The sequence below is a fragment of the Canis aureus genome, chromosome 4 (genome assembly GCF_053574225.1).
Source record: "Canis aureus isolate CA01 chromosome 4, VMU_Caureus_v.1.0, whole genome shotgun sequence".
Classification (NCBI taxonomy): Eukaryota; Metazoa; Chordata; class Mammalia; order Carnivora; family Canidae; genus Canis; species Canis aureus.
The window spans coordinates 64,331,110-64,353,698 of record NC_135614.1 but is presented as its reverse complement, the minus strand read 5'-3'; the positions used below and the strand labels follow the sequence as shown (position 1 = coordinate 64,353,698).

Below are 22,589 nucleotides of genomic sequence, written 5' to 3'. Positions count from 1 at the left end.
ATGAAATACCATGAATATTTTCATTCCTTGCATATATAGGATGCAGGACAATTTCTAGGTAATGAAATCTTGCTCTTTCAAGGTGGAATCAAAGTGGTCCAGAAGGCAACTATTAGAGACTGTGCCCTGCCTCAGCTAGATTAGGTAGTGCCAATGGTGGAATACTTTTGGGGGGTCTTTGGAATACTATCTCTCAAGCCCTGTGCTAGAAATATGAAAGATATTGCCCTTTCCTCCTAAAGCCAAGATGTATCAAAATACTCAGAGCATGAATTCTAGTGGTATTGATGACATTTCTTTTTTGATTAATAATGAAATTATTTACCAACACTATGTCATCATGAGGTTATTTTCCTGTATGTTAACAAGAACACTGGTATGGGATATACATGCCAAACAATCAGTAAAATTACAAACGAAGCAGTCTAGGAATATCAACTACAGAAGGCTGCCATTTCTACCAATAAGTTTAAATTGTGCTGAAGATTCCCAGTTTAGACTCCATCTCTAGCCTTATAGCACCTGGACTAACATAGGCATCTCACTAATTATTCAAATACAGTGATATGTAATTCAGGTCATTAGTGAGAATGAAGTGAGGTGATAAATTAGTCCCTCAATATTCTGAACTTTGAAAGCCCTTTCTCTCCCTGGTATAATTTCTGTTGCCTTATCAATTAAGAAAATATTTTATTTGTCATAGACATATTGAAGTAAGAAAAGTTATTACCATGTAGATGATTGACTCCCTAATTTTTTGTTAAAGTAACTGCAATTCATATATGTAAGAGTATTTACCCATTGAGCACATTATACTATTTGACATTTTCCCCTCAATCTAAGGACCACTGGTAAAGTGGAAGAGGTTGGGAAAGAGGGAGAGTTACAGAGAAGGTCAAGAAAGAAAATAGTGAATGTTTTATATCAGATGCTTGAGATGAGAATGAATGAGACTACCTTAGAGATAGCTTGGAGAAAGATGCCTGTTAGTCTCAAGTCCATAAGAAAGAAATATGTAATTTACTAAGAGAAGAATTTTGGACTTTTAAATATGCATGTTAAGTTTCTTTTCTTTCCTAAGTCTTTAAAAATTATTATGTAGGGGGTGCCTGGTTGGTTCAGTCCATTAAGCGTCAGACTCAGTTTCAACTCAGATCCTGATCTCATGGGTTGTGAGATTGAGCCAGTGCATCCGAGGTCTACTTGGATATCCTCTCCCTCTGCCCTTCCCCACACTCACTGTCTTCCTCTCTAAAATGGATAAATAAATCTTAAGAAAAACTAAAATATAGAAGAAGAAGTATTGATGCTACCAGGTAGGTATAAGCCTGGTTACTGACTGAATAGAACATAGGACATGACAGACTAAGTATCTGCAGGGATGAAGCCTTAACGAAAGTTAGTCAGGTCACTCTGCAGAACCTTTGAGGGTTCAGGGGTAGGGCCACTGGGCATCAGGTTAGGCAAGGCCATTGGAGAGACACCAGGCTGAAAGCAAGGGGATTATTCAAAGTCTGTACCCTAAACAGAGGGATCTGTCAAATAAGCAATTATTAATTATTAATTATTATAGAAAAGCCAAAAGTTGTCTGAGAAAGGAACTTAGAATAGCAATGTTTCTTATTTACATAATCACAACACTGCTAAAACATGGCTGTTTACTATAAAGCATGTGATAAAACTATTAGGAAGCTGAAGAGAATGAAGCTGATGTGCGGTGATGACAGGCAGTGCTAGGAAGGATGAAATTCTTAAGCACTACAACAGGAAGTCAATAAACCATACATAAAACTGATATGTCAGTTAGGAATATAAATATAGAAGAAGTAGCAGGGGCAAAAAGTTAAAAGTTGTTGCTTCTGGAGCATGGAATAGTGAGTGGCGTAAGAGAAAGGATCCAGCTTTTCATTTAGAAGCTTTTATTTTTTTATAATAAATTTATTTTTTATTGGTGTTCAATTTGCCAACTTACAGAATAACACCCAGTGCTCATCCCGTCAAGTACCCCCCTCAATGCCCATCACCCATTCACCCCCACCCCCCACCCTCCTCCCCTTCCATCACCCCTAGTTCGTTTCCCAGAGTTAGGAGTCTTTATGTTCTGTCTCCCTTTCTGATATTTCCCACACACTTCTTCTCTCTTCCCTTATATTCCCTTTCACTATTATTTATATTGAGAACATACACTGTTTGTCCTTCTCCGATTGACTTACTTCACTCAGCATAATACCCTCCAGTTCCATCCACGTTGAAGCAAATGGTGGGTATTTGTCATTTCTAATAGCTGAGTAATATTCCATTGTATTTATGTAAACCACATCTTCTTTATCCACTCATCTTTCGTTGGACACCGAGGCTCCTTCCACAGTTTGGCTATCGTGGCCATTGCTGCTATAAACATCGGGGTGCAGGTGTCTCGGCGTTTCATTGCATCTGTATCTTTGGGGTAAATCCCCAACAGTGCAATTGCTGGGTCGTAGGGCAGGTATATTTTTAACTGTTTGAGGAACCTCCACACAGTTTTCCAGAGTGGCTGCACCAGTTCACATTCCCACCAACATTGTGGTTTTGATTTGTATTTCCCTGATGGCAGGTGATGCAGAGCATTTCCTCATGTGCATGTTGGCCATGTCTGTCTTCCTCTGTGAGATTTCTCTTCATGTCTTTTGCCCATTTCATGATTGGATTGTTTGTTTCTTTGTTGTTGAGTTTAAGAAGTTCTTTATAGATCTTGGAAACTAGCCCTTTATCTGATATGTCATTTGCAAATATCTTCTCCCATTCTGTAGGTTGTCTTTTGGTTTTGTTGACTGTATCCTTTGCTGTGCAAAAGCTTCTTATCTTGATGAAGTCCCAATAGTTCATTAGCTTCACATGATTTCTTAAACTATGTGCATTTATTACTTGGAAAAAAACATAAAAATTTAACTAAAACAAAAAGAAATGAAATGAAAAAGAAAAAAGCAAGAAGTGCCTTGGATTGCCAAGATATTAGAGATATTCACCTGGAAGAAACATTGATTCCACATCTTTGTGTACCCAGGATGTCAGAATCCATTGGTGTGCATATAGAAGATATGTAATCATGTCTGTGTCAGGATATAATTAGAGTCACCATGATAGTTTTACAGCTCAAGAAGATAGTACAAAAATTTAGGATACAAAGTGTTATACTTTAACTCTTCTCAACCTCCACACAATGCTAAAGGGTTCTTTACAAGTCCTGTTCCTGTCTTGTTGACTGTTCTATTTCCAGTGCCCAGCATGGTGCCTGGTTAACATGGGTTCCTGAGGAGTAGTTGAAAGTATACAGGAAAATGTACTGAGACTGCAGAAATAGTAGTTAATAAGCTACAGCTGAATTAATTGGAAGGCATAGGGAGGAAGAGAGGAAGGAAGTTACAAGAAAGACTCAAGTTGTAAAAGGCCGAATATAACTGGTAGCCATGCCAAATTTTCTTCCTTTTAAGGAACCCAGACCAGGGTAAAGTTAAGGTCAAACCTAACTTCCCCTTCCCTAAAGGGGATTGAGAATAAGGTTAATTCAAGGTGATATTTCTGTTAATTTAACTTGCTTGGTAAATAAACACTTTGCATATGATGGGTTTGCAGCTTATGAACTATGAGGGCAATTCCATATCCCACATATGTCATTCTGGTTGCTCTTTTAAAATGCAGAAAAGTAGTAAAGTATTTATCATTCAAATTGGATAGTTGAAAAAAATGTATAAAAATCTATGTTGCATAAGACACAGCCAATCAGGGGTGCCTGCGTGGCTCAGTGGTTGAGCATCTGCCTTTGGCACAGGTCGTGATCCCAGGGTCCTGGAACCCAGTTCCCTATCAGGCTCCATGCAGGAAGCCTGCTTCTCCCTCTGCCTATGTCTCTGTCTCTCTCTGTGTGTCTCTCATGAATAGATGATTAAAATCTTAAAAAAAGAGAAAGACACAGCCAATCAAATTCAAAATATAATTTTGAAAAAGAGCAGTGGTCTTTTAAGTAAGAATACAGATTTCATGTTTAAGAACATATATTAGTTTGCTGGGTCTGCCATTACAAACCTCCACAAAAAGGGGGGGGGGAGGCTTAAACAACAGAAATTTATCGTTCCATATCCCAGAAGATGTATGGGACCTTATGTACCAAGACTAGTAAACCAAGTATCTTTTATCTTGATGAAAGTATTAAAAGCCAGGAAAAGTGTAAAATTTTGAATCAAGTGCATTAAGAAAGGAAAAGAGTCCAACAGCAGAGAATTCAGTTCATACATACAAATAACACAAAAATCAAAGAGGAGGTCCAAAAACTAATACATTGGACAAAATTAAAAAGCTAAAGCACTGAAGATCCAGTGGGAAGAGAACAGAACAGGATGAGCAAGCAAGTCAGAGAGCCTAGGAAGAAATACTTTAGTGTCAAGCTATTGCCTGCTATTGTCCTATATGTGCTATGGCATGAGGTATGGGCAGATTACGTAGAATTATAAGGAATTATAAGCCTTATAATTCTAAGACTAAGGGGCATAACAGTAATAACTTTATAATTTAACTATAAGATTTTTTATTTTCATATCAGCGTAATGTTTGAAATGTTTACTATAAAGCTGTATCTGAAGTTAACTTATGCCTTGTGATAAAAACAAGAAAGCAAGAATCACAATTTGCATGTTCTGTGTCCCAGGAAAACTTTGTGTGTTTCCATATAGGAGGAAAGCCAGACCTAAGGCATCACGACCCTTATTCACCAACATCTCTCAAATTTCACTACACTTTGAACTACATATAATCCTGTCCCCACATGAACATCAGGTTATTACAGATTTATGATGCACCAATTAGAAGTCATATCCAAATGAAGATTGCACTTCAAAGCCATCTTCCGAAGGAGCTGTTTTATTTCACAATAGTTCAGTATAGTTGAGCAGATCCTACTTTGTTATTTATATCAAAAATAGTATTCCAGGGGTAAATCTTATTCTATGAAGTACTCAGGTATCCCAGAAATGTCTCATGACTTTATTTTCTTTAAATTTAATTAATTCAAACTTGAATACCTTCCTGTAAGGGTTGATATGAATATCAGTATTAGTTATTATTGGAGGTTTCTTCTCATACCATTCCTTACTGACTTCCACAATCATATGTGAACTTAGAAATCCTACATACAATCCTATTTCTAGGCTTTCTCAAGTCTTTGGGACATCCTGATCACCATATTATTCTTATCGAAACACTCATGGTCTCTTAATATCCAATATCTCTTTGTTTTCACTAGGCAGAAGAATTTTCTAGAATCACCAATACCCATCACCCAGTCTCCATATGCACACTGTGAAACTGCCCCTTCTTCTGATGTCAGGAAGAACCTGGTCAATAATTTGTGCCACTTTTAATGAAATAGATCATAGGTCCCAACTCCCAGAAAAATCTGAACTTTTCATCCATTCACCAGTCTGGGGTTACTTTTTACTTTGAGTCCTTCTAGTTCCTTCTCCTACCTCTTTATCACCAGTACCCTTTAATATCATTAAGTAGTACATGCTTTTAAAACACAAATATACCAAAGCTAGAAAGAGTTCGTGTACAGAATACCTTGCTCAGTGAAGAAACAAAAAGTACCCTTAGAACAAAAGAACAAAAAGAACCTGTCCACTTTCTGGGAACTGGGAAGGAAAAAATATACCTAGAAGTAAGCACAAATTCATCTCTCAAGAAATCGTCACTACAATTTCCAATGTCCATTAAGAAAGTAACATTATTACATTATAGTTATATTTCATTTATTTTAATAAAGTAGTGATAATATTACTACACAACCACCATGGAGTGTTCCTAGGACCATATTAGGGTCCCCAAATGCAATTCTGAAACAAGAAGTTGAATAAAGTATCTGAACAATGCTAGTGCTATCATTGAATTTAATTCTCAAGAGCTATTGTACAAAAGGGAAAATTGTTGATTCAAGAACAAGTTACTTTCAAGTAGTTGAAGTTGTCATGAATTACTTATTCGTGAACTACTTAAGTTGTTTCAGTCATAAATAGAATTCCTTTTCCTATCTCTTAGTTTTTACCTGAAATTTCATTTTCTCTGTTCAGCCTCTCAATGCCTGCACTTCTTCTACCACTACTCTTAGCCCTCAAAACTGATTATACAATCGATGAATGATTTTTACATTCCCAGGACAGGTAGCAGCATGGCCTGAAGTTGGGCATATGGGCTATGGTATAGAAGAATTAGAGAAAAGGAAACTACAAAACATTGTTGAAAGTAATTAAAGAAGATATTTTAAAAATGGAAACACATCCTGTGTTGATGAATTGTAAGGCTTTATATTAAGATGTTAAGACCAGTATTTCCCAGTTGATCTACAAATGCAATACCAATCCTATGAAAATTCTAACTGCTTTTTTTTTGAAGGAATGAACAAAATGATCCTAAAATTAATATGGAAAGGCAAGGGATCCAGAATAGCCAAACCAATCTGAAAAATAACACAAATGGAGGAGTTTTGAGAAATTTCCTGATTTCTAAACATAGTACAAAGCTACATTAATCAAGATAGTATGATAAAACAAAAAAATAGACCAGTGGAACAGAATTAAATGTTCAGAAATAAACCTTGCCCGTATGGTCAATTAATTTTCAATAAGAATGCCAAGACCATTCACTGGGGGAGAAATAGTCTTTTCAACAAATAGTACTGAGAGAATTGGATATCCACATTTAAAAGAATGAAGTTGGACCTCACACCACATATAAAAATTAGCTCAAATGAATCATAGGCCTAAACAAAAGAGTTAAAACTATAAAACTCTTAGAATAAAACATGTAAATCTGCATGATCTTGGATTAGCAATTTCTTAGATGTAACACTAAAAACCCAACAACCAAAAGAAAAATAAATAAATTTGGGATGCTTGGGTGGCTCAGCGTCTTGGGTGGTTGAGCATCTGCCTTTGGCTCAGGGCATGATCCATGTTTCTGAAATGAAGTCCCAAATCAGGCTACTCAAAAGGAGCCTGCTTCTCCCTCTGATGATGTCTCTGCCTCTCTTCTGCTTCTCATGGATAAGTAAATAAAAACTTAAAAAAAGGAAAAGAAAAATAGATAAATTTGTCTTCATCAAAATCACAAACTTTTGTGCTTCAAAAGACTTATCAAGATAGTGAAAAGTCAACTCATCAAATGGGAGAAAATAATTGTAAATCATATACATGATATGAGACTAGTATCCAAAATATATGAAGAACTCTTACAACTCAACAGTAAAAAGACAACTCAATTTTAAAATGAGCCAAAGACTTAATAGATATTTCTCCAGAGAAAATAGACAAATGACCAATAAGCACATGATAAGGTGTTCACCATCATTAGTCATTAGGAAATTATAAATCAAAACCATAATGAGATACTATGTTATACACACTAGGATGGCTATAATCAAAAAGGTAATGATAATGATCTTTTGAGGAGTTTATTGAGACCTTTAGGTGCAGATAAAAACAGATTCAGAAGATAATAAAGAGGGATCCCTGGGTGGCGCAGCGGTTTAGCGCCTGCCTTTGGCCCAGGGCACGATCCTGGAGACCCGGGATTGAGTCCCACGTCGGGCTCCAGGTGCATGGAGCCTGCTTCTCCCTCTGCCTGTGTCTCTGCCTCTCTCTCTGTGACTATTCTAAATAAATAAAAATTTTAAAAAAAGAAGATAATAAAGAATCAAAGGATCTCTGGATCATCATTAGTCTTACAAAGAATCTTTAGGACATTCCAGGACCAGGACTTTGTACCCAGACATAAAAGTGTGAACTATGCATTCTATTAGCCTGTCTGTGGCTTTGATAGTTCCCAGCTCTGGGTTGTGCAGCCAGTGAAGCAGCTGCCTAGAGAAGCACTTGACAGACGGTCACTAGGAAAGGATTATGAGCCAAAATCCAAAGTACAACTTCTATCTTTAACTTCATTTTAGAAAAGGGAAGAGGGTGGAGTTGGAATGTATGGAAATAATCTTGCCTCTGTATGGACTGCACTCAGCATACTTAATTTCAATGTAAAGAAATGTACTAATATCTACTTAGAGTCCATTCTCTGATCATTTTTATGTTAAATATTTTAAAATATACAAGATCAGGAAATCATAGAAAACATTTAACATTGCTTTATCATTCTCTTATTTATTCAAAAATGTTTGTTATAGTTGTTTGGCTATTTTTGCTCTCCTCATTACAATATTTATTTCATCAAATAGATGTTCATCACTTTCCATTCCTGAAAGGCACTAGTGTAGTTTGTGCTCTTGTGCTCTGACCTTTGAAATAATTCATAATTGAACTAGTGAATGCTGTTCCCTCATTTTCCAACCTCAAAGCTAGCAAATAAGTGCTAGAATAGTCCATGACCTATAAGAAAGAATGCTAAAAAGCGTATAATTATTAGAGGATGGTACTGTTTTCTGCAAAGCAACTAGACACTGAATGTCTTGTTTTAGAGAAAATAAATAATAGGAATAAAAAATGATCCTTTATAAATTTTCTTATAATCCATTACTAAAGTTATACTTTAACTGAATCAGAAAACAGCTCATAATTTTTCAATTTGAATACATTCCTACTATTTGCTTGATAATCTGCTCAATATAGAGATTCAGAAGTTACTAAGCATCTCACAGCTTAGTGGTGAAAATAGATGTATAAATAAATACATTTAAATTCCTTTTAATCACTGTAACAATGGAACCATACACACAATATGGAGAAGGGAGTGTTTAATTCTGTAGAAATGTCAAGGAAATCTCCACAATGTCAGATTTCTTAATGACAGGCTCAGATAGTACCATGACTCTACCTTTGATAGCAGTTATAGCACAGATGCAACTCTCCATTTATTCAGTGATCATTTGATTAATGCCTATCTCCTCCATTAATATGTAAGTTCCACTTGGGCAGAGTATATCTGTTCTTGTCCACTATTAAATTCTCAACATCCAGGATACTTTGTACAAAAGGCTATTTTTTAGTACCTCTTAAATATTGATGAGTATACACAGGAAAAATATTCCTAAGGGAATACATTAGGATACCTGACTTGGCCATTGGAAACAGATTAGGAGTTTTACAAGCATAAAGAGGACATTGGAGGCAAAAGTACAGCAGTATGGGCAAAGAGATGAAGGCATGTGTGCTTGATGCTGAGATGTAAAATCTGAGACGGGATTTGGAGGAACATGTGAGAGAGGGCAAAAAAAAAAATGTGTACCCACATACTCACACATATATATGGTAAACTCACATAACCCAGTCACACGTAGTTACACTCATATATATACCCTTACACCCACTTATAAACATACTTATATAATATACAGTTTTTATTTGAGATATGTTTTAGCTGGCAATGAGTGAATCTAGAAGAAGGGCAAGAAATAGCAAAAACTGATCAAATATGTTAGATTAATTAGCTACTGGGTGACGAGCATTAAAAACTTTTTTTCAAAAAAGGCACAAAATTAAAATTCCAAATAACAATAATGAGGTGATGGAGGTGGAGGGATATTTAATGAATAATTAAGGACCCCTTATGATAGAAAGGATAGAAATATTGCAGAGTCACAAACTTTTAAAGATTGTCTTGTAATTGAATATGCATCCTCAAATTAGAAGTGCAAAGTAATTCAATATAAATTCAGTCATGAGCCAGAAGAGATTTGGCTAAGTTGGACCACTATCACAGAACAGCAAGTTTTCTCTAGATATGAAATTTCTCAAGGACAAAGTAGTGGTTGGATCATCCTTAATGAAACACTGGACTACCCATAGACTGACAATTTTTTTTTTTTTGTCAGAAGATAAGAAGCTTCAAGGGAGTGAATTTCTGTCTTTACCAATGAATATGAAGTTGGCCCTGGATTGCTGTAATTGACAATGTATTCTTTGCAAGGACTGTCACTGTAGATGCTACTATGGAATCTGTCATAGAGATTTCTTCAGGAAATGGGAATTCCCCTCTAGACCCAAAGTTCACAGCTCTTGGATCCTCTTTCAAAGCCATCTATCAAGGCATAGTTCAGCCCTTGGAATCGTAGATTGGGAGTGAACCATCTGCCACTGCACTAAGGGTCCCTCCCATTATCCTGAAATTTCCTCAGTAAAGTCAGCCCAAAATAGGTCTATCAGAGCTGTCCTACCCCCTGACCCATATCAACTGACCTAATATTTCTCTTATTGAAGCCTAACCTCAATGGTGCCAGGATGGCATCTATCCCTGCCTATGCCGTGCCACAGAGGGAAGAAAAGCACAAACTGGTTTCTGTCCAGGCTCAGGGAGACTCTCCCTGATGGCACTGCTGGCCTCATCTCATCCGAGGCAATAAGGGGGAAACTGAACATTTTGAAGGAAGCATTCTAAAGCATGGACTCTCTGTGGCCCAGGGTTCCTTCTTTCCCAAGTCTAAGGACAGTAGTGTGCAATGGAGACAGTGCTACAAGAATAATATTTAGCAATGAATTAAATCCAAGTTCCAAATTCTGATTGGGCTGAATGCCCCCAAGGCCCAAGTCTCAGATTTACAAGGACACTAGTTAGTATGTTCCTCCTTGAGGCCCAGTGGATATGAGATGGCATACAAGGCCAAAGTTTGGCTATAAAAAGAAAAAGAAGAGACTTCATCAAATTCACTGTTCCTATTTTTCATTATCATAGAATGTTGATTATTTCATTATTCATGTCCAAGATTCTACTGAATATAAGATAATTATTACCACATCAATAGCTACTTTTTACTTACTTTGCCTTTAAGAAATTTACAGGAAGATTTAATTAAGAAGACTTGACAAGGCAATATATTTCTAAGAAGCTGTTGCATGCTACAAATGGCAACATGAGGTCAAATACCAATGATTTTATCCTCAAATGAACTATAATAACTTCCCTGAAATGTACTCCTTGGAATTTTCAATTGTTATAAAATGGAATTTATCATTAGGGAAAGAAACTAACACAGTGTTTTGGACTAGAATAAAAATCAGAAAACTCTAAATTATTTTTTTTCTAAATTATTTTTAAATACAAATAAATACAAACAAGGTAAGAGAAGAGAGCTAACATCCTACACTCACAACCAGGCATTAAGATGACTAAAACTCGTCCAGCTACCTTGTCAGCTTGATGTGGCAGGTTCTGTTTGCTCTCCAATTATGATGACTCATACATACCTTGTTTCTGTTTCTATGTCTCCTTTGCTATTATCCAAATAACACTTTCTATAGGTTTTAAATTTAAACTCAAAGAAGGAGGGAATAGTATACTCTATTAAAAAGAGATCTGACATTGGAGTGAGAAAATTCTAAATGATCCTGCTTTTAGACATTATTTCCAGTAAACTGAACTTCAATTTACTCAACTAAAAATGGGTATATGGTATATTAATCTTTATCATGAAGAGTTGTTGTGCACCTTAAGCATAACTATGTTAAACTTTTGTCATAGTACTTCGCATAAGTCAAGATCACAGTGTATAGTATCACTTATTTTTATCACTATTTTTTGGGTCTGGTATTCTTGGCTAAATATCATCTATACAAGAGGTGAGTACCTTATGCCTGGATATCTCACAGATTATTAGCAACTTTTGGGCCAATTTAGGCCTGTCAACTGTGGCCAGAGTGATAGGGTAATAAGATGCACTGTGCTAGCAATGACTAACTGGGCTACTTAACAGAGTTCTGGAGAGTTTCAGATGTTATCCTAAAGTGGGTTGGCACTGCCTTGCAGTTTCGCTAGTTCAGTACAGCATCTCCCAAAAGACAACTGGTAGCAGGTTTGCCAAGTTCCACTTACTCCTTTGTAAAGGGTCTCAACAGAGTGTATGGTTTCCAGTTTACATTATTTCAAATTAAATGTTTTTAATGTAAATCATCCAACCTTGCCCTTTATCTTTTGAAAAAAAAATTCATTAATGGACTAAATCCCATGAATGACAGAGCATCTCTTGCCAAGTCTGGCTCTAAACTGATAAATCTGAGCTCTGGAGGAAAACTAAAACATTTGAGGTTTTGTGGTCATTTACCCATGACCAAACTTAACTTCCTATTTTGGAGAGAAAAAATTAATATTAATCCTCATTTGAAAATCCCCAAAGATTTTTCAGATACAAGTCTTCAAACCAGAAGCTGGGGAAAAAAAAAAAAAGCATAAATAAGTGAAAACATGTGAGAATCGTTTCCTTTAAAATGTACATTAACTTTTTAAGTTCAAGTAAAGGTCATTTGACCAAGTCAAAAGCTTTGTACCTCATGTACAAATACCTCTAAGGGCTGTGATTAGAAGTTCTTGATTTCCAGCTTATGCATACAATATTGTAACGGTATTCATTGCCTGTAAAAGATGTATCAAACAACAAAGGTAATCTGAAAGCCCTTAGAATCCCAGGGCATAGTCATTAGTATAAACAACCCCCAAATATTTCCAAGTAGGTTAGGAAGGACAGTTCACCTATGGTGAAACTCATCTGAATGGTATGTATAGTGATGTCCTCTCACTTCCTCTCCTCTGTAATAGTAGTAAGACAGGAACCATTCTCTCGAACTGTACTCACCAATAGAGCTGTCTACAATAATGTAAATTTCTGGATAGCCCAGGTGGCTTAGTGATTTAGCACCACCTTCCGCCCAGGGTGTGATCTTGGAGACTCGAGATCAAGTCCCACGTCAGGCTCCTGTCATGGAGCCTGCTTCTCCCTCTGCCTGTGTCTTTGCCTCTCTCTCTTTCTCTCTCTCTCTCTCTGTCTCTCTCTCTCTCTCTTTCTCTGTGTCTCTCATGAATAAATAAAAAAAAATCTTAAAAAAATATAATGTAAATTTCCCCATTCTGCAGTGTCCAATACCATAGCCACCAGCTACACAGGAGTAATTTAAATATGGCTGGGACTGAGGAACTGAATTTTTAATTTTATTTATTTTTAATTGACTTTAAATTTAGATAGCTACATGTAAATTAACAGTGGCTACCACAATTATCAGTGCAGGTCTACATAATAGGAATATACTACTCCTTGAACAAATATCTATAATAATAATAGCAAGTAGTAACAATAATAATAAATACCTAATATCGTTAAGCACTTAGGGCTTTACACGTTTATTCCTCACAGAGCCACCTCCTGTATCACCCATGCCCTGGGTGTTGATAGACTTGCTCTTGATAAGATGCTATCCTAATAACTAGAAGCAATGATTCTGTGTTAAATATAATGACAAGCATTGGACCCAGGAGAATAAAGCATACCATTTAGTAGAAGTACTGATGGATGAGCTCAGTGGAATATCATGATCCAATAGATTATAGATGATGTTGATGTGGGTCCCAGTCCTGGCTTTAATGATCTTGGCATCCTCTGAAAGGAGGAAAGAAAATTAGCAATTGACAATAAACTTTAAGGAATCCACTGTATTCTAATCATAAGCTGTTGGGGTTCAGATAGGAATATTTGCAAGTAGAGAAGAGTTTGTCTGTGGTGAGTTTGGAGTCATACTTGACTCCTCTCGTTCTTTCACACCACACATCTGATCTCTTCAACAAATACTATTATCTCTATCTTTAAAACATATCCAGAATCTAACCACCTTTCATCACCTCCATATAGGTCTGAGCCACCATCCTTTCACACCTAGATTATTGCAGTTGCCTTGTCACCACTCATTTCCCTTCCATACATGCCCCATTTTACTCTCATCTCAGAAAAGCATAGATTTTTTAAAAAAATAATCAAAATCTTCCACTGGCTTTCATCTCTGAATAAAAGACAAATTTTCTAAATGGCCTGTAAATCCCTACATTACTTGATCTCTTCTTTTACTGCACTCAGCTTCAGTCAATCCACTCCAAACAGACTGGATTTTTGAACATCACAGGGATGCTCCTTGCTCAGGGTCCTTGTACTCTAACTTTCTTACCCTGGATTCCCACACAGACTTTCTTCCCATCTTTGCTCTTTAGTCATCTTCACAGTGAAGCCTTTTCTGATTACCTTATCTTAAATTTTTGCTCTCCACCACGGCCACTACTATGCACTTTTTTCTCTATTTATGCTTCACTTTTCTTCATAAATCTTATCACTATCTAATATACTATTTTTAGTATTTTATGTATTTCATATTTCTTTCTGTTAATGTAGCTTCTTTAAGGTGGAAATTTTCAGGGCACCTGGGTGGCTCAGTGATTGAACATCTGCCTTTGGCTCAGGTTTTGATGCTGGAGTCCTGGGATCAGTCCCCCATCAGACTCCCTGCAGGTAGCCTGCTTCTCTCTCTGCCTATGTCTCTGCCTCTCTTCTTGTGTCCCTTATGAATAAATAAATAAAATCTTTTTTTAAAAAAAAGGTGGAAAAAATAAATAAATAAATAAATAAATAAATAAATAAATAAATATAGGTGGAAATTTTCTCCAGTTTTGTTCACTGCTATATTCTCAGCACATAGAAAATGTCCTAGTAGGCAGTAGCCACTGAAATAAATTAGTAAAATGAATTAATGGAGATTTCTGGATGAAGACTTGATTATAGATAAATTTGACAAATCTCTAAAAGTTTATTGTTGGAACACAGTTTGCATGCATTGAAACTATTTCACTTGTCTTCAAATGTCTGTTTTCTTAGTTTCAATTAACAGAAAGTAGCCCACAGCTATATTTTATTTTTAAAAAAATTCTCTCCAGCTAAGACCTTACTTGGCCACATTTGAAAAATGTAGATGCATGGAATGTTACAGCTCAGAGGGGCCCTAGAGAACTTACTCTAGTGTCCTAAAGTATGTTCCCACAATGGCTAGATCAACATTTCCCACTATAAAATTGAATAATGCAATTTTTTTCCCAATTTGTAGAAACAAAGTCAATAGAGAAAATATTCTCAAATAAATTTGTTTCTTACGATTTCTCTTAAGATATTGGTGCCACAGTCACTTAACTAACAAGTACCAACAGATGTTAAAAGTCAATAAGCAAGAAGCAAACAGATAAAAATATAAAAACCCAGAAACAGTCATTGCAAAAGCTTGATTTATCATGGCTATGTGCAAATGGTTGTGATTATATTTTTCTCCTGTCATAATTTCTACTAGTACAATTTCTCCTCTTTTGATAAATTAAAAATCAACTAGAATTTTAATTGCAGTTTCTCTAATATCAAACAAATTTGAGAACTTGTGATCTAGTCTAGCAGATCCACAGATTCAGCGATTTACACACAAGAGAAATGACTTGCCTGAAGTCACACAGTGACAAAAATAGGTACTTGATAAACCTTTTCTGATTGCCTCTTTCTTCTTTATTCCAACTCTCAAGGATTCAAGCTACTTTTTTTTTAAGTTTTCAAAATATACTTTATTATGTAGGGAACATCTACTCAAAAATCTGTCTGTTGAGTAGGGCAGAGGTTCCCTGGCATGCAACTCCCTTTCTATCCCCAAACAAGCCCATTTTTCTCATCACTATTAAAAAAAAAAAAAAAGAAAAAAAAAAAAAAGAAAAGAAAAGAAAAAAGAATAAGAAAGAAAGTTATTAAACTACTTGAAAATATAAAAAGAAAAGGAAATTTTTACCTCATCTTCTTCCAGACATAGTAACAAGCTAGAGACCTATGGACAGCCCCCAAATAGGTATTTCCTTGAATAATTTCCACTGAAGAATTGGAAGGGGGGGCAGCCAACATACAAAAATGAGATTATTTTTAATCTTTAAATATTCTGAATTCCTGACTTCTTTTAAAACACTGGAGAATATTGCTACACTAAGCCCATATTCTTGAATAACAATTATGAAATCTACATAGCACTAGTCCCTTTATACAAACTGGAGTTTCCTGTTCACCCCAGTTCTCTCCACCCTCTCACCAACACAGGTCAGCTTTCATTTATCATCTAATTCAATCTGAGTTTTTCATTTATTACAGCAAAATATTTCTATCTCCATGTCACCACCAAAAATTAGGAAAAAACTGAGACATAATGAATTCAAGGAAAGAAATTAGAAGAATCACATTTATTTTGAGGAAGAATATTCCTATATGTTTTAATAGGCACATGATGTGTATCTGTGTGAAAACAACTTGATAAATTTCTTTCATACTCTAGTACATGGCCTTGTTTGAGTTTGTGATATCTGTTTTATAGTCATGATTACTAACTCACTTCATAGATAGTAACTGAAACCCACTAGCTTCCTGTTTGCTTTTTCTTCTGAAGAGTATTTATTACTAAGACTTCTAACCCATAGTAGACATATGTGTCATACCTAATGTCTCAGAAACTTCCTTGGTCACCACTACGCTCCTTGTAAACACACACAAACATCCATAAACTACATGTTCAATAAAATAGCTCTAAGCTGTCCTTTGCAGAGAACTAGTCATTCTTGGGGACATTCCTGGGCACTTAACCTGAGGGTACTAGAACTTGGATTAGCCTTCGAGCCATGAATTAGTCTTAGTTTTCACTAAGACAACCAGACATACTCTCTTTCAAATGTTTGGTTTTTAAAAGATTTTTATTTTTATATTTGTAAAATCTCAATATTTTAGTTTTATGAGATTGGCTGGATAATAATAGAATAGAAGAAACAGCCAGAGAGAAACAGAGAAGTAAGATGAGACCATGTAGGCCTTTAAGAAAAGGTATTAGTATTCCCTAAAACTTTTTCTCTGGCCAAGTGATTGTTTTCTTTCTGAGTATATATATTAGCCCAAATTAGATTATGTTTTGTAATCAAAAGAGCCTCATTTACTTGTTCTACATCTTAGGGAACTGTCTTATGCAAGCAACTACTCCTGACTTAATGGCCTCTTGTTCCACATAGTGTTCTATAGCAGGTCTTATGACCAGAAATCCACAACGGTAGGCTTCATGAGTCCCTGAATGATAAGAGTTAGAATATAGCCCAATAAATGAGCAAAAGAAGCCAAAGTAATAAAAAAATGGTTTAATTAGTTTCTCAAATACAAAAGGTTTTTTCTTAATTGACCCAGTGCTACTAACTGATCAATTTTGACCAAATAGTGAGAACTCAGTGTTGGCATTTAAAGAATGGTTAATGACATTTTTTTTTCAGGGCTCATATCAAATTCTGAATTTTTAGGTTAACATCATCCATGGTGATTTTTCAGATACATTTTTGTAGTTTATGTTGTGTTTGCCCAGTTGGGTCACAAACTTAAATATTTTATTCATTTTAAGATTTATATACACATCTCCAAAATTCTAGGGTTTGTGTGTCACCTTGTTGAGAGAAGGTCACTACAGTGTCTTTAGTTACTGTGGATATTGAGGCATGTAGGTACACCAGATTTGTGATTATCTAGAAAGATCCTGAGGTTTATCTTCCAAGGATTTCTGCCATAACTTAAAGTGTGTTTCAAATTATTGTAACTTAAGAACTTCCTCTGGAATTGAACCTTCATTTACACTAACATATCTGCAAATCTGGGCAATAAATGACTCTAGAAAATTTAGAGCATATTAAAAAAAAAAAGACATTGATCTCCATTTACTCAACTCAAAACCCTGCTTTGAATCTTACTTTTTACTTTTTTACTTTCTTAGAGAAAAGTAGATTTGTCTTTATCTCATTTGGAATTTCCTTACAAATTAAGTTCAATTTGTCTTGTTATCTTCTACTATCACTTGAGAAACCACCGTACCATGATTGCTGAGAGTCTGACAAGTTGGTTCTCATAAATCTCCTTAACTGCAAAAATTCCGTGATATCGACATATAGTTTAAATTCTCTTCAAAAATGTTTTCACCTCTTATCCAGCTGACTGCACAAAAAATAAACACATTGAAAAAATAAACAAATTGTGCATATTTTGCTTGTAATTCCTGCAAACACTGGAAAGGTATTGTCATGAGTATAAAAACTATAACATGGGTCATTTCCTTTGTAATTGTATGAAATGAACCCAACTCGGAAAACTCACAGCAATACTTGCCTAATGAATGTGGACATTAGGCATACTAATATCCTTTTGGAACATGAATAAACCTATGAAAGCTTCTTTGATCTGTTTCACCACATCTCTTTATCACCTCTTTTAATCATCATCTCTTTGTTCAAACCTGTCAGCTTTTTGCTGGCAAATATTTATTTCATTATCCTATTCTTAAATTATTGCTAAAAATTTCAGACAGTCTGCACAGGGAGTCAGGTGGCCACAGTTGATCTGCCTTAGAATATTTCCTTCCAACCTCTAGCTCCTCTTATTTCCCACAAGCTTTTGTGGGCCAGTTTCTTGCATGCTGAAATTCTTACTCACCACAGTATAATGTCACCAACCTCACCTCACCCAAAATAGAAGTGACAGACAAAAGTGATACCTCATATGCCAGCATGGCTGGTATGTTGCTATGTGTGATCTAGGAATTCTGATTTCTCTATATTTTTTCTGGCTCATGACATGGCCCTCACCAAAACTATGTTATAATGTAGAAATTTATCTTATATGTTGGATCCTTACTTAATTTTTACGATTTTTCCTGTCTCTAGTGTAAATCATGTTTAATTTTCATCTTGTGAATTTCTTTACTATTTTATCTTTTGTTCTTTACTATTCCTTGAGTTCCCCTAACTACTGGCCCCAGCTCAAGAGGCATAGTTTGTAATTCCTATAATCCACTTTTGGAGGCTCTATGGAGAAGACCTGGAATGGACTTTAAGATTCTAAAGAGCAAAGATAAAGCAAATGTCAATTGACTTTTCTGTTTCCAAGATACCCCAAATCAGCAGTGTTTCTGGATTAACAGGAAATGATCTCATTTATCACCTTTAAGGCTTACTTTGTCAGCCAAAGAACAGAGATCTGACCAATTTCCTGGTATGGCTTTATAGGCATTGATTCCACAACTGAAATATAATCCTTATTCATTAATGATGAACTTGCTATGCCTTAGTAAACAAAATTATTCTCAAATATGGTACTCCAGAAAATGCAAGCAATTTGGTTCTATAATCAGTTTGTTCAAATATATCCTAAGAAAAGAAAGACAAATTTTATTGTACTTATACAAATACTGCATTATTATTAATATGGTAGAGAGAGGGAGAAAGAGAGAGAAAATGTAAAAAAAAAAAAAACCTTATTTCTGAATTCTGAAGGTCAGGGAGAAAAAAAAACTATTTGAAGAATGTTCTACTAAATTAATGGTTAAAAAGTATTAAGAATAAAGAGAAAGGACGTTCAACCTAGGTTATGTCTTTCTTCATCATATACAGATGGGTTTCTCAGGTCTCAGCTTGTATGCATCAGCCTAGAGGTTTAAGCTTCTAAGAAGTTTTAACTGACCTTCTGGACTGGGTTAAGTGTCCATCATGTGTGCTTTTATTGCACTGTTTTCTCCTGATTATATCCATTAGAACATTATTTTTAAAAACAAAAGTTGAAAATGTCTTAAGTCATTTCTAATGACTAATGGACTAATCGAAGAGGATGTGTACTTGATTTTGTGCAATAAAATGTAGTAATTCTTAAAAGATTTTATTTATTTATTTATTTATTTATTTATTTATTTAAAGAGAGAAAGCAGAGGGAGGGGCAGAGAGGGAGAGAGAGAATATCAAGCAGATTCCACGCTGAGCGCAGAGCCTGATGTTAGATTCAATCTCAGGACCTTGAGATCATTACCTGAGCAGAAACCAAGAATTGGATACTTATTACACTGAATCACCCAAGTGCCCCTAAAAGGTAGTAATTAAAAATGATGATGTCAGTATTTATTCAATGACATGAAAATATGTTCATAAAAAAGAAATCACATAGTGAAATTACATAAGGAAAAATAGATTATATGAACATGGTATTCATAGCATGATCCCAGTTTTATAAATATCCATGTACACACATAGGCATCAAAATCAGTCTTAAAGGCTCTAAACATTGCTAACCAGTTATCACTTAGTGGCAAGACTATGTACTATTTTATTTTTATTTACTGTCTAATTTATATACTTTACTATTGTCTAATTTTTTAATATTTATTTATTGTCTAATTTACACAGATTTCTTTTTTCATAAGGAGCACAATAAATGTGATTAAATTAAACATTTCCTGAGAAAAGATTGGTAATTTAAACAACAAAGCATGATGACATTCAATAAAAGCACATAAAGATGCTTTACTACCTATCACTCTAGGTGTAGCACAGCTTTAAAATGGAATACCACAAGATTTGTTTCTTCTGCTCATAATAATGCAATGTCTTTCCCTTCCCCCTTACTTCTTGAGAAAGCTAGATTAAAGGTAATCCTCATAAACAGACATTTTAAATTGAACCCACACATTCTCAAAATATGAATTTCATCCTCCATTTCTAAAGATCAGACATGGCTTTTATCGTGTGAACACTTCACATTAGTGTTTTGAATTCTGTCTGGCATGATGCTGAACTCTGAGCACCACTCAGTTTTACCTGGCTAATTGTTCCACAGTTTCAGTTTATGTATCACAAACAAGAAATTGGAAACAAATTGGTTCATGGATTTTCTTAATTAAATCTTAGGCATTCCATGTAACGATCAAATTCATTTATACAATTTTATTTTGTCAAGTTATAAAAAGCCATTTAGGTACAAATCTGAGCACTGATGGGGGCAGTTGAGGGAATGAGCACTGGGTGTTATGCTATATGTTGGCAAATCGAACTCCAATAAAAAAATAAACAAAAAAATAGATATAAATCTGAGATTTAAAAAAATGTATCCTAACGAAGCTTGGGGCTCCATATTTAGATAAATACAAAAGAAGAGAAGCCACAGTTTGAAAGAGAAACTAGTATTTTTATATAAGTACTAATACTGCCCCCCCAAAAATCTATTATGAAGGGAGAGAGATTATATAACTATATTCTTGCTATTCTTGTGGTTTAAAGATCGTTTAAGTCTTAGATACATGTAATTATGACTTTAAAGTTACTTTTTATAATGTAGAATATAGTGTCAGATTCTGAATAAAATGATGCTACTAATCATGGATGTAAATGACTTGAATCTCTTAGCAGTCCCCTCCTCTCCCTACACAAATAGCTCATGGTACTCAGGGCATGCTTTTGCTAATCCTTGGCATCTCTAGACCCATTTGGTAGAAATGAAGGAAATAAAAGGAAATTGCCCTTTAATTTTCTTATCCCAACATTCTCCTTTATACATCCTCCATGTATTCATGCCATGGTTCATTCTTACTTTATATCCACCTCTGCAAATAACTTACCTTTAATGCAACTTACTCCTGGATATATTTTTTCCGATACCACTTTTGTTCCATATCCACACACGTTCAGCAGTCTTCTTGACCAAAAGTGTGTATATTTGTGCAGGAGTGGGTAAGGAAAAATTTGTGGCACAAAAAGATTTTATTTGATTTAAGTTTTCTTTTAACTTTGCTTTTCATATTAACTTAGGTGATTACCTATGTGAACTTTGCAAGGCTGTCTTTATTCAAAAGCCACACTAAATCTCATTTTCTCAGACAGATCTTTTCTGACTATCCAAATAAAAGCAGCCACTCCATTATAATTATCTGTGTAATATTTATTACTATGTGATGTTTTCTTGTTTATTAATGTATTGTTTATTGTTTATCTCCTTCTAACAAATGCTAAGCTTCATGATGGCAGAGACTGTGTCTATCTTATTTACTATCTAAAAATGACTTGGTGTTCAATTTACTAACATACAGAATAACAACCAATAAAAAATAAATTTAAAAAATCTTTAAAATAATAATAAATAAATAAAGCTATTATGCAAATGGAATAAAAAAATAAAAATGACTTGGGATGTAGTAGGTGCTCAATAAATTCTGAAGATTAAATGAATGAATAGATGGATGGATGGATGGATTTGTATACAAACCTTCCTACCTGATAGCAGCAGTCACTTAGCTAATAGAATAATTTTCAGCGAATATAGCACATAAAGTTAAATAATCTTAAATCTGTACCCAAACTTGCCCTACAATTGTGGACTCAGTCAAAAACAAGAGGAGAATATATATGATTAATAATTTTTAGTAACTTCTGGTCCAAAAACCAAAACTACATCATAACATTAATATGTTACAGTAGATATTACATCTATAGAAGACAGTAGATATATTCACCAACAGCATGTAAAGTCTTGGTTCAAATATAAAATTTAATAAAATAACAACAAAATGTGACTTGAGTAAGCTGTTAGGTTAAAATGTGTTGTTGTTCTCTCACTAAGAAGGTCCACTGTTAAATGACAGCTCATTCTAGTAGAACTTATGTTAGAAGGCAATGATTAAATGAAATAGGATGATGGGTCTTAATTCTGATTCGTAGAAAGTGATTAACTCTGCATCTAGACTATGAATACAGAACTTTTAAAAAATAAAGCCATTCTTGGCATGTATGAAATACTAGTCTCTGTGCCTGAATAGTTAATTAAAAACTCTTAATTTATTTATTTGATATCAATATAGCATATATATTAAAAGATATTTGATTTCGTATAAATCTAGCTCTATAGAATGATCCAAATAATAAGCAACACATTCAGTAACTGCCAGTTATTTAGTGTCACACTG

At 34.9% G+C, this 22,589-nt stretch overlaps 1 long non-coding RNA gene across 1 annotated transcript in view; it reads right to left on the bottom strand.

Annotated features, from left to right (window-relative positions):
- LOC144312876 (uncharacterized) overlaps positions 1-22,589 on the bottom strand; it is a 53,139-nt gene that overhangs the window by 14,368 nt on the left and 16,182 nt on the right. Inside the window, exon 2 of the long non-coding RNA XR_013378519.1 lies at positions 13,282-13,390. This is a non-coding gene — a long non-coding RNA (uncharacterized LOC144312876). The remainder of the gene's footprint in view (positions 1-13,281; positions 13,391-22,589) is intronic.